The following is a 9,564-nucleotide window of genomic DNA, read 5'->3' on the forward strand; positions in this document are numbered from 1 at the left end:
CACTACCGTGTTTAGGTATGTTGTTGTTGTTAAGTGCGGTTGAGTCGGTTCCGACCCATAGCAACCCTGTACAGGGTTTCCGAGGGTGTAAATCTTCACGGGAGTAGAAAGCCTCATCTTTCTCCCGCGGAGCGGCTGGTAGTTTCAAACCGCTGACCTTAAGGTTCGCAGCCCGATTCGTAACCACTACGCTACCAGAGCTCCTGTGTTTAGGTATAGATGCGTTCTTTTTATTATTACTATTTTTTTTTTTATTAGTTTTACATTCATTCTATCATACATCATTACATTGCCATAGTTACCATCCCGTCCATGCATCATCACCCAACCAAAGGGTATACACTGCAAGCCTGCCCCCCACCCCCAGTCTTCAGCACACAGCCCCTTTCCCTCTCTGGATCTCAAGTCTCCAGCCATTCCATCTCTTCATGTCATCTCTGCCTCCATCTCAGACCTCACTGCTTCTCTGGGTAGGGTCTCGCTCTCTGCTCTTCTCCATTGATGGTCCCAGGGCCCTCTGCTCCTAGACTGAAAAGTTAATCACTCCCCTCCTTGCTACAAAATGTCCACCTTTACATATCCAACCCTCACAGTCAGTCCTGATAACAATTATTCACTATTGCATCACAAGAGACCCATCCGCATTTCATTTCATCAGCCCTTCCTAGACAGGCTGGATACTATTCACAGACTCTACCTTCCTCCACGTCCTTTGGATCTAGGTTCTCTCTTGAAAGCTAGTAAGCCAGTTACTTCTTTTTATCCCTCCCCCCATTTTGGGTAGCCAATGTCCAAGTTGCCCATCCCTGTCTACTCTGTAGAGTGGGAATCTTGCAGCAAGGATTTGTTTCCTCTTTTCAACTACTGCATTTATAGGTGTAGGTCAAGTTTATCAAATTGTATCAGATGACACTTTTTTCCTCTTCTTTCTTCTTCGGGTTCAGCTCTGTTCATCCAATCATTGAACCCAGGTCAAGTGGGTATCATCTGCAAGTGTGGGTGTTCTTGCGTCTGTCCGCCCTCTTATCAGCTGGCCGCTTTGCTCTCCACTCTAGTCTTCTGTGGCTGTGTCATTGAGTCCATGAGTCCCCCAGGTCTTGCCACGCTACTGGCCGACCAGGTCTTCACCCGGGTTCACAGTAGTCTGCTGAAGGATGTAGGGCTTAGCTGGACACTTCATTGATGTTCTTCCCTCACTTCCCCTTACGGGTGGCTTGCGTGATTGCCAATCATAGCGTGTATTCCCATTGCGTCTTAGTCTTGGAAGAGGATTTGCACTGAGGGGACCCGGCCACTTGCCTTGATGTCCCCTGGGCAAGCAACTTGCTTGTTCTTGTAGTAACTGTCAGACTGCCCTTATTGTTTTGTATTTTTCCTGTAGGTCTTTCTTTCAAGAAGTATCTCCTGGTTTTCTAGCTGCTCCAGGCTGGTCTGTTCGTCCTTTCAAGAGGAAAATTTCCCATCTCAAGATCTGGATGTGGTTCAGGCTATAGTCTTAAGTAATGCAGAGGCTCCTCAGGAAACCTCCTTAACTGGACACATTGTATTCCCATTTTAGGTATTCTAATCAGTTATAGGCAGAAGACAGACTTACAGGCTTTCTATGGTGATATTTCTGGCTATTCCTTTCTCTCCCCCTCCAGTGTCTGTTTTATAATATAATGCACGGAAAACCAAGGCTCAAAAGACAGTCAAGTGTCTTAACATTATTCCCTTCTTTTCCCCATTCCAGCCCTGTCTCAATCTCTGTATCTCAGAGTCCTGTTGTTCTGAGGCTGTGCCTACATCATTTTTTACCTCTGTCCCATTTAACCCATTCATACCAGTCAAATTGATCTCCCATCTGCTTTGTTCTTCCATTCCTCTCTCCCTACTTGTATATTGCCCCTCTCCCCAACACCCAAACTACCCTATGTCTATTCCCTGCCCTGTGCTCCACCATTCCCTCCCACCCCTAACCCTGTTCCTATGTCCCAGCAACCAGCTAAGAATCCACTTTAGTGGATTAGTATGGGTTCTTTTTCTTAGTCTTTTACAGTAGTGGTCCTATGCAGTATTTTTCCTTTTGTGACTGACTAATTTCACTCAACATAATGTCCTTAAGGTTCATCCATGTTAGGTAGTGGCATGCAGCTTCCTTGATATTTTTCAAGGTAGCATAATACTCCATTGTATATATGTACCACAGCTTGTTTATCCATTCTTCAGTTGATGGGCACTTTGGCTGACTCCATCTTTTTGCTATTGTAAATAGTGCAGCTGTGAACATTGGTGTGCATATATCTTCCCGTGTTGTGGCTCGTTTGTCTTGTTGGTAAATACCAACTAGAGGAATTGCTGGATTGGATGGTGTTTCTATTTTCAACTTTCCGAGGAAGTTCCATATTGCTTTCCAGCTTTTTTATTATTATTATTCAGTTCCCAGTGTTCCCCACTAAAGATTCTGGATGTTTTTATTATCTCACCACTGTTTTGTTCTTCTGTAATTTTCTTTAGACCTATGTTGAACCTACACTTTTTCATATACATATATATATATAATTTTTGTTTCTTAATTTCTGGGTGGTTTCTCTGAAACTTCTTTGTATTTATCTCTCTAATTTTGCTCTCAGCCCTATTTAATCTGGGGTTTATCCCATCCCTTGAGTTTCTAATTTCATTGACTACTTTTCATTTCTGAAGTTGTCTTTGACTTCTCTTTTCAAGTTTGCCCGTTTCATGTTTGTTTGGTTTTTTTTCTCTCTCCATATTTAAAAGTGTTTCCTTACGGTTTCTGTGCTTCCTTTAAAAAACAATTTAGTCACTTACTTTCTACTTTCTATTTTTTTGAGTTCTTGGAGAGCTAATATTAGCTGCATCTGTTGACTCTTCCTAATGGTGGTTTACTTCCTCATGGGGATTTTAGGCTTGTGAACTCATCTTCAGCAAGGGCTGTTTGTTCTGTCAAGTGTACTGTGTCCCAGGTTTTGCTGATAGAGCTACAGAGGAATTTAAGGTTGTCTGTGCCAGGGCCCCAAATGATGCTAGTCATTTGGGACCATTTCCCCCCCTTATCTTGTGATTGTGTAAATCTTGTGTAGGGGTGTTCTCCATTTTGCCATTGTAACTTCCACATGCGACTCCAAAGCCCTGACAGAAGTCTGTTTGGGCCTGGCAGGCAGTATTCTGGTGATGTATGAGGACTCGAGTTAGGCCTTTTGCAGCAGCCTGTTCTAGGTCCTCTCCCTTGCATTGGACCCAAGGCCTTGTTTCCTGTCCCCAGCCAACCAGGCCTAAAGGTTGTATTTCCTTTGTTCCTTTATGTCACCTGGGCATTTCTTGTTCTTTCTCATCAACTTGGTTGTCTATTAAAACCCAAATTTTGTGTATATTTGATTCACTCTGTAGTGGAAGGAGTGTTTGTACATGTCAGTGCCATCCATTATACATAGATACACGTGTTTTTTGAACATGCGTATGTGTATTTTTAAATAGATACATGATTATCCTAAGTCATGTAGCTGTTGGTTTCAGTCCTTAACCACTATTCCTTTCATCAAATCTTAAATTACAAAGAAATCTGTTTGAATGTTCCCTTTATTTGCATGTTACTTGAATGTATGTTGAAAACAAAAAAAACACAATTATCTGTAAATAATCCACACTTCTGGAACATTGGCTTCTAAGCAAAATGCAGACACAGCTGTTCGTGTAGGCTGTATTGAATGGAGCAACAGCAGAAATTTTTATTTCAGGAGATACCACCAGAGGGAAGTGAATCCTACGGTTCAAATTTTGGAGACACTCAAGTCCTTGAAGCAAGGTTCTGTTATTTATGTAGTATTTTGCATGGTAAGGCCCAGAATTTTGAAATTGGACTGACTGGTCTTTCCTAACCCCTAGCAAACAAAAAGGCACTGAAAGGAGGATTGAGGATTCTGTATTTCTGCTATGTGGCTGCCTCATGGAAGAGATACTCAGAGCCAAACTGATGGGAAGGATGAAAATATTTAGGCATAATACACCCCAAACTCAGAAGTCCTATTTCAAGCCTTTGAGGGGAGATAGCTTCACATGAACAGTGTTGAATAGGTAATACTGGGTGTTGTTTTTGCTGTTTTGGGGGGTCAGAGAGAACAGAACAATCAGGTAGACCGGTAGTCAGTGCTCCCTGGAGCCATATACCAGTCCCAGAGTGAAATCTCTTCACTTCCACAATAATGCATTTTCCTTCACTTTTAACAGCACAGTAAATCCTGTCCTCTGCTGACATTTCTCCAGAAACAAAATGTGCCTCTCAATTTGAGGAGACAGCACACTCAGTAACTTAATTACTTTATAACAATAAAACACATATTCACCCAGATTTATTATTTGAGTGCTTCCTCCACCAATGTAAATTGGAATTTTCCATTTAAATACCAGCCAAGTTTGCTCTTAGAGTGCAGTTTCTGTTACCTCTTAGGGTTTTTTGTACTTAAAAGATGGCTCCCTGACGGTGAGTTGGTTAAATGCTCAGCTGTTAACCAGAAGATTTGCCATTAGAACCCACCAGAAAGATGTGGCAGTCTGCCTCTGTAAAGATCACAGCCTTGGGAACCCTATGGAGCTGTCCTCTGTCATTTAGGGTCATTGAGTCAGGATGACTTGATGGCTATATGTTTGATTTTGGTTTGTTTGAACTTACTTTGGCTATATGCTCATTACTTTAACTGATAAAGGTTTTCATTCTAAAGATTTGTCTGCATTTTCTTAAACATTGATGTTGATTTCTTTGATAAATCTTTACATTTTATTTTTATTTCTCTGTGTGTGTGGTGGTGGTGGTGATGTCCCGTGGAATCAGTTCCGGTTCATAGCTTTTGCATAAGGTTTCTGAGACTGTAAATCTTTATGGGAGCAGAAAGCTTCATCTTTATCCAGTGGAATGGCTAGTAGTTTCAAACTGCTGACCTTGAGATAGTAGTGTAGTTAGCTACTGTTTTAAACAATAACTTCTCATTCCCTTTAACCCTCGATAGTGGCTATTTTACTTTTACCTCTATACATTTGACTATTCCGGATAAAAGTGGAATCATACAATATTTGCCCTTTAGTGTCTGGCTTCTTTCTCTTAGCATGCTTTCAAGATTTATCCATGTTATATAAAATGTATTAGAACTTCCTTTTTCTTGATGGGTGAATAATATTCCTTGTATGTATGTATGCATATGCCATATTTTGTTTGCCCATTCATCTGTGGATGGATATGAGGTTTGCTTTCCGCTTTTGGCTATTATGAGTAATGCTGCAGTGAACATTGGTGCTTGAATCCCTACTTATAGTGTTTTGGGGTGTATGCCTAGGAGTGGACTGGCAGGACCACATGGTAATTATATATTTTACTTTCTGAGAAACTGCCAAACGGTTTTCCATAGTGCCTAAACCATTTTACATTCTGACCAATAATGGATGAGAGTTATTTCAACATACTAATATATATTTTTAAATATTATTATTAGTAGCCATCCTATGGGTTTGAAGTGGAATCTCATTGCTCTTTGTGATTTTAATTTGCATTTCCCTGGTGTGGCACTGTGGGTTAATGCGCCTGACTGCAAAGCTGTTTGAACTGCAAGGTCAGCAGTTCAAGCTCACCAGCTGCTCCTCGGAAACCCTATACAGAGTCACTATGGGTCAGAACCGACTCGACAGCACTTCATAACAACAACAATGACCAATGAACTTCTGGTGTGGCGCTGTAGGATCAGTACTGGACTTAGAACCTCAAGGTAGGAAGTTCAAACCTACCAGCTGCTCTTGGAAACCTTATCCAGGGTGGCTAGGAGTCAGAAAGGACTTGTTGTCACTTAACAACAACAACAACAATAACCAATCAGCCATTCAGGACCCCTGATGTGGCCTGTAGGATAAGCACTGGACTGAAGGGTCAGTTCAGACCACAAGGTTGGTTGGAACCTACTTAACGGCACTTAACAACATTAGCCAGCTATTTGTATATCTTCTTTGAAGAAATATCTGCTCAAGTTCTTTGTGTTTTTGTTCTCTTAAGGAGCTCTGGTAGCGTAGTGGTTATGAATCGGGCTGTGAACTGCAAGGTCAGCAGTTCGAAACTACCAGCTGTTCCGCGGGAGAAAGATGAGGCTTTCTGCTCCCGTAAAGATTTACAGCCTCGGAAACCCTGTACAGGGTCGCTATGAGTTGGAACTGACTCCACGGCACTTAACAACAACAAAGTTGTAGGGGTTTCTTTATATATCCTGGATATTAAAGCTTTATCTGACAATATGGTTTCCAAATATTTTCCACCATCCTCAGGCTGTATTTTTACTTTCTTGTTAATATCCCTTGATATTATCTTTTACTTTCTTGATAATATAAAACATTTTAATTTTGATGAAATTCTGTTTATCTCCTTTTTTCTATTGTTTGTGCTTTTGATATCATATATATCTGAGAATATATTGCCAAATACAAGGTGCTAAAATGTTTACCCTTATGCTTTGGTTCTTATATTTAGGACTTTGATCCATTTTGAGTTAATTTTCATATATTGTTTGAGGCATGGGTCTGACTTCATTCTTTTGCCTGTGGAGATCCAGTTATCTCAGCACCATCTATTGAAAAGACTATTTTTTCTCAATTGAATGGATTTAGCACTCTTGTCAAAATTAATTGACCATATAAGGATCTCTGATAGCGCAGTGGTTACGAGTTGGGCTCCTAACCTCAAGGTCAGCAGTTTGAAACTACCAACCGTTTCATGGGAGAAAGATGAGACTTTCTGCTCCCATAAAGATTTATAGACTCGGAAACCCTGTACAGGGTCGCTATGAGCCAGAGCTGACTCCACGGCACACCACCACCACCACCACCATATGTGTCTACTGGGCTCTCAATTCCATTCCATTGATCTGTATGTCTGTCCTACCTGTAGCAGACTAGTTTGATTGCTGTTATAAATGCCATGTAGTTGGTTCCAACTCAGCAACCCTGTATAGTGTTTCCGAGAAGCAGCTGGTGGGTTTGAACTGTTGACTTTGTGGTCCGCAGTCCTGTGCTTATCCTACAGAGCTACACCAAGAGTCGCTTTATAGAACATTTTGAAATCACGAAGTGTAAGTCCTACTGTATTCTTTTTCAAGATTGCTCTGACGATTCAAGTCTTCTTGAAATCTATATGAATTTGAGGATAGAATTTTCCATTTCTACAAAACAGCTGTTGGAATTTTGACAGGGATTGTGTTGAGTTTGCAGAGCACTTTGGATAGTGTTGGCATCATAACTGTATTAACTCTTCTAGTCCCTGAAAACGGGTGTCTTTCCATTGACTTAGGTCTTCTTTCACTTGCCTATCACTTTACCCACTTGGCTCACAGCTTACATACAGCCCTTATCTACACAGACCTAGCTTTGGGGCGGTTCTTACCATACAATTCAAATAGTAGGGTGGAGGTACCCTCACTGGTATTTGGTTTTTCTTAATGTTTTGTGACCCAGTCTGGCTAATTATTCTCAAACTTGTCTAGTCTGTTGTAACATTCAGGTATTTCTATAGCCTTCTTCCATATAATTCCGAATCCCAGGAAATGTGCTAGCTTAGTGTTTGCTGTTAGATCACCCCAAGGAGACACATCTTACTGTGTTGAGTACATCTCAGCTCTGGCAAGAAACTGGTTTTCTAACTTAGTGACTGAGAATGATCTTTATTCAGATGACTCATTCTTTATCTAGTTCCCAAATCATGATCTCTGTTCACTGTTTTCGCCTGCTTTTCTTTTCCCCTTTCTTTCTTCTAATTCTTGGTTCCCTGTGTTTGCTTGCATAGGGAGTCTGCCGTCACACAGGCCTTTCATAAGCATTGCTTTTTGACTTGGACCCTAGCAACTGGTTCATTCTCCTTCAAAGACTGGGATCTGACCAAGTCCTATTCACTGCCAACTCCCCAGTCCACTGTTACTTTGGTGTGTCCAGTGCCAAGACAGGGCTGAATCTGAGATCTTTCTGGGTTCAGAGCTTTCCTATGGAATGTTTTCACAGTTACCCTTTTAGACCACCTCTCTTCTTTTTGCCCTGCAAAAGAAAAAATCATTAAGAAATGTGAACCTTGCGGATAAAAATGCGCTGAAAGCATATGTTGAGTGCTCAGGGCATCAGTCTTAGCCCTCCACATGGGCCTGGCTTGCCCTGAGAAATGTAGTCACAGCGGTGTTTCTGATTAGAAACCTCCTGTGGAGAAGGAAGGCTTTAGACACCAGAGGTCACCAGCATGCCAGCAGTCCTTAAGGGGGTCTGAGGTGGTATGTGTGTTGTGCAGTCAGGAATTCTGGGAACCCACCTAAGAAGCTGGTAGGCGTGCAGGGGTCTGGGAATGCAGCACTGCTCTGACAGGTCCCTGTTCACTGTGTGGAGAGTAGGAAGCACGTCAGTCTCATCCTCACAGAGGAGGGCTAAAAGCAACGTGAGAACCATAAATAAGGGAGAGAGAAAAGGAAAGGATCAAAGTTTATTAAATGTTCACAAGGCCAGGTACTCTACCCAGGGCTATAATATCAATTGTTACTTTATTTAAAACTCATAATACCACATTAGATAAATGGCACCTGTGTTTTACAGATGTGCTAAGTTATAGTCATTTGTTAACTTGCTATTCATTCATTCATGCTTTCATTGGAGCAAGTGACCATGGATACCAAACGAGAGATCTGATCTTTTTCTGAGAAACTTGCTCTGGTTGCCAGGTTTGTCTTTGATAACTCTTGGGAATTAATTTCCAGAGCCAGTTTACAAATGAAAAAAGTACTATTCTTTGTCAAAAAATGAATGAAAGAATTTCTACCGTCTGATAGTTCCTAAATCCCATTGTAAATCTCTGCTGTTTCTAATGTTCTTCAAATTAATGGTAAATGTAATAAATACTGCTTACACGTTGCACTTTAGAAAATGTGTTTGTGCATATTAGCTCATTTGAGCCTATCAGCCCCCAAAGATATGATTTGTTGTTGTTGTTGTTAAGTGCCGTCGAGTCGGTTCCGACCCATAGCGACCCTGTACAGGGTTTCTGAGGGTGTAAATCTTTACGGGAGTAGAAAGCCTCATCTTTCTCCCGCAGAGCAGCTGGTAGTTTCGAACCGCTGACCTTATGGTTCGCAGCCCGATTCGTAGTAACCACTACGCTACCAGAGCTCCTTTAAAGATATGATTTAGATGTGGCAAAAGAATTCAGTTCTCCACAGCCCAAAGCTCTTGCTTCATGTTTCTGTGTACCATCCATGCTGTGGTTGTTAAGTGCCATTGAGTCGGTTCCGACCCATAGTGACCCTGTATAGGGTTTCTGAGGAGCAACTGGTGAACTTGAACTGCCTACTTTGCGGTTCAAACCACTTTTCAGTCCAGAGCATTAACCCACAGTGCCACCAGGATTCTGTACCATTCACTCTACTGCATTTTAAGTACTCTGGTAAGACATAAAGCCACTGACCTTTCCCAAGCTGACTGTGTTTCAGGCCACACCTTCCCTGATATCAAAGAGAGGATTCTGTGTCCTGGAAAACATCTTCGGTGTTACTTATCTCCAAATAAGCT

Source organism: Chrysochloris asiatica, unplaced genomic scaffold (assembly GCF_000296735.1).
Source record: "Chrysochloris asiatica unplaced genomic scaffold, ChrAsi1.0 scaffold00147, whole genome shotgun sequence".
Lineage (NCBI taxonomy): Eukaryota > Metazoa > Chordata > Mammalia > Afrosoricida > Chrysochloridae > Chrysochloris > Chrysochloris asiatica.